Genomic DNA, 3,668 nt, shown 5'->3' with positions numbered 1-3,668 from the left:
AGTCTATGGGGCCGAAGAAAGTCCGAGCTCCTCCTCGTCGGGCCCCTGCCACCGCGGGCCAGAAGCAAACTCACCCCTCTGATGGCCCTCTGGATGGAAGTCATTTTAAATTTTTACTGTAAATAGATTATTCTCTCATATAATATATTCCAATCACAATTTCCCCTTCCTTGAATCTCCTGGATTCCTCACTACCTCTACTTTCCACTAAATCTACTGCCACTCCCAAGACAAAAGCCCCCATTTTGAGACTAGAAAAGGCAAATCAATAGAAAGGAAACAATCCCAAGAGCAGACAAAAAAAGTTAGAAATACACTTGCTTTAACAGTTAGGAGTACCACAAAAAAAACCAAGTTTACAGATATAACATATAAGCAGAGTAAATTCTAAAAATCAGTCCATATATTGGCTTTAAAGACAGTGTACTGTGCCATACATATACCCCTATTATGTTAAACAGATTTTACCTTTTACTCTTTGTAGTGCCTCTTTCACATCTTTGTTCCTCAAACTATAAATTAGAGGGTTCAACATAGGGATTACAAGTGTATAAAAAAGGGAGGTCACCTTATCTTGATCTAGGGAGTAGGGAGAACTTGGCCGGAAATACATGAAGAGCATAGTTCCTTGGAAAATCACAACTGCAGTCAAGTGTGAGGTGCAGGTGGAGAAGGCTTTTAACCGCCCAGAAGCAGAGCTGATCTTCAGGACTGAAGAGATGATGTAACAATAGGAGACAAGGACTCCTGAAATGGTGCTCAATTCAATGAAACCAAAAACAGTGAATATGACTAACACATTGACCTGTGTATCTGAACAAGTCAAGACTAACACTGGTGTAATATCACAGAAGAAATGATTAATCTTATTAGACCCATAGAAAAAGAAGTGGAATGTCAATGTTGTATGTACCAAAGCATCTGCCAATGCCACAGCATAAACACCAGCCAATAATTGGAAGCATACCCTGCTGCACATGTCTACTGAATACAGTAAGGGGTTGCTGATGGCCTTATATTGATCAAAGGCCATCATTGCCAGCAGCACATACTCAGCATCTATAAATATACAGAAAGTAAAAAACTGCACAGCACAGCCAAGAAAAGGAATAGATGTCTTCTTGGAGAGGAGGTCTGCCAGCATCTTGGGCCCAATAGCAGTGGAATAGCAGAGATCAGAGAAAGAGAGGTGGCTGAGAAAGAAGTACATTGGTGTGTGAAGCTGGGGATCCATTCTGATCAAAATGATCATCCCTATATTTGTCATCAGATTAGTGAGGTAAACAACTAGAAACAGTGAATAGAAGCACTTTAACATCAAGATTATTGGTGATTCCCAAGAGGAGGAATTCTGGCAATGAAGAGCAGTTTCCCTCGTCCATTATTCTTTGCTCTTTGTTTAAAAATTTACAAAAGTCACAATGAAATAATAGCTTAGTATTTATATTACTGGACAAGAATAAAACAGTATTCAGTATAATTAATCTGATTAGCATTTAATTATTAAGTAAGCTTTCATAAAAACTCTGAAAATATTTCAGAAAAAAATGTAATGTGTAAATCAGTGCAGTGAAGCTAAGGAAACCATGGAATAGGAAGTTTGTACAAATGAATCTAAATCTTCATATTTTTCTTGACCTGTGTAACTTTGTTTGCTCTCTTTCACTTATTTATTGGCAGTAGATTTAAATATAGCAAAATTTGCTTTGAAATCTGACAGGCCATGATGGAAATCAGAGAATATAATAAAAATAAGAGGGACAGAAAACAGTAACACTCAGTTTGTTCTTGATTTTCAAATTGTCTTTTTTAATATTTATAATTTTTAATATTTATATTTATTTGAAATATTTTTAAATTTAAATATATTTTGCCATATCCTTCTCCTCCCCTAAGGCTTTCCAAATACTCTCTACAACCCTGTCTATGTAAGTCAAATACACCAAGACAGAAAGAATATCACTAGCCCTTAAGTGGTACTTGTTTTCTCTCTTTTTTTCTCTAATAACTCATGGTTAAACAATTTATTTATACATTAATCAGCTTGATTTTTAACATTTTCAGAGAAAACAAATTTTAATTTATTTTGTTTTAAAACACTGCCATTCAGAAACCTACCTGACATGAGTGTCTTTCTGTCCTGTTCCTGGCACCTGAACATAGGTAGATCCATTTATTTTAACTAGAGACTGTAGGGACATAAGTCTCTTAAGACTCTTCCTCCAGTCTTTTTTTAAAAAATATAATTAATTAGATTTCTCACTAGTAACATGTTTTGTACTTTTTGGACTTTTCATATCATCACAATTGCAACAGTTCATTTAATAGTAATCTTGCATCCAGTTTGTATGACAGATGAAAATTACAAACACAGTTTACCTGAAAACACTCCTGAAATATGCAAAATGTTAGAGAACATTCCATAAACCTCATGTATGGAGAAATGGTTCCTTAAAGTTATAATTTCATAAAAGTATCCAGGTAGATGCTGAACAGATGTTGTGAGATGATCTGAAATTCAAAATTAATTCTGGCAAAGCAGCCAATTTTTAATTTTTTCCATTGATAATGCATAAAATCACTGATGAAAATACTTTCAGAAGAATGGATTTATTTTTCTCATATGTACATGGGTTTTTGTCAATATGGAAGTTAAAGAGACAGAACGTTATGCATGTTCTATGGCAGCAAAACCCTGTGGCATTGGTCTCATGAATGGCACTAGCCAGAAAAAAAAAACCAGAATAGTAATTAGGGATGGGTTATTTTCTGAAATAGTAGCTTGATTACTCTCCTCGACCAAACATATTTCCTGATGGAAAAACTCCACAGTTGTATAAATAGTGACTTGTTGGCTACCAATTTTTCACATTCATGAAACGACAGATGATTTGGAGTCAAACCATTTGCTGGGTGGTGGTGGTGGGTAATGCACTTCATCCCAGAAACCGGGAGGCAGCAGCAGGAAGATCTTTAAGTTTGATGTCAATTTAGTTTACAGAATGAGTTCCAGGACAGCTAGAGCTACACAGAAATACCCTGTCTGAAAAAAAAGATAAAATCAAGCTACAACAGTCATCCCCTACTCCACATGGATTCGCAGACATCTTGTAATACATAAGGCACCTAGAAATTTTTCAAAAGGATTTTAAGTGTTAAGAATGCAAATATCTTAAAAATACAAAGTCTCATTGTTGTTACATTCTGTGAAATATAAAATAAGTTATATATTACAAATGTTATAGGCTACAGAACAAACTTTCAATTCTATAAGATCATTATAGCAAGTGTGGTGATGTTTTGTGTGTGTTTTAATCAACAAGTTTACCTGGAGATCAGAGTGCAGAGCTAAGCCACTGGAGGTCAGGCAAAAGTGGCATACACCTTTAATCCAAGGACTCTGGAGACAGAGGCAGACAGATCTCTGTGATTTCAAGACCACCCTGGGCTAGGCACGATTGATCCAGTGTCAAAGACAAAAATTGCCAGATGGTCCCTCACCTTTAATCCCAGTACTTGCAAGTCCCATGCCTTTAATCCCAGCACTAGGGTGGAGATAGGAGGGATATAGCTGGATGGACAGACAGTGGAATATACAGTGAGAGGAGACAGGAGCTTGGATGCAGTCTGAGTTTTGGTGGAGACAGATGCAGTCTGAGCATGCAGTC

At 36.4% G+C, this 3,668-nt stretch overlaps 1 pseudogene; it reads right to left on the bottom strand.

Annotated features, from left to right (window-relative positions):
- Nucleotides 1-448: 448 nt before the first annotated feature.
- On the bottom strand, nucleotides 449-1,403 carry LOC125395877 (olfactory receptor 5W2-like; annotated as a pseudogene).
- Between the last annotated feature and the right edge of the window lie 2,265 nt (nucleotides 1,404-3,668).

Source organism: Myodes glareolus, chromosome X (assembly GCF_982192425.1).
Source record: "Myodes glareolus chromosome X, mMyoGla1.1, whole genome shotgun sequence".
Lineage (NCBI taxonomy): Eukaryota > Metazoa > Chordata > Mammalia > Rodentia > Cricetidae > Myodes > Myodes glareolus.
Note: the sequence above shows the minus strand (reverse complement) of the source record. Positions and strands in the feature narration are given on the sequence as shown.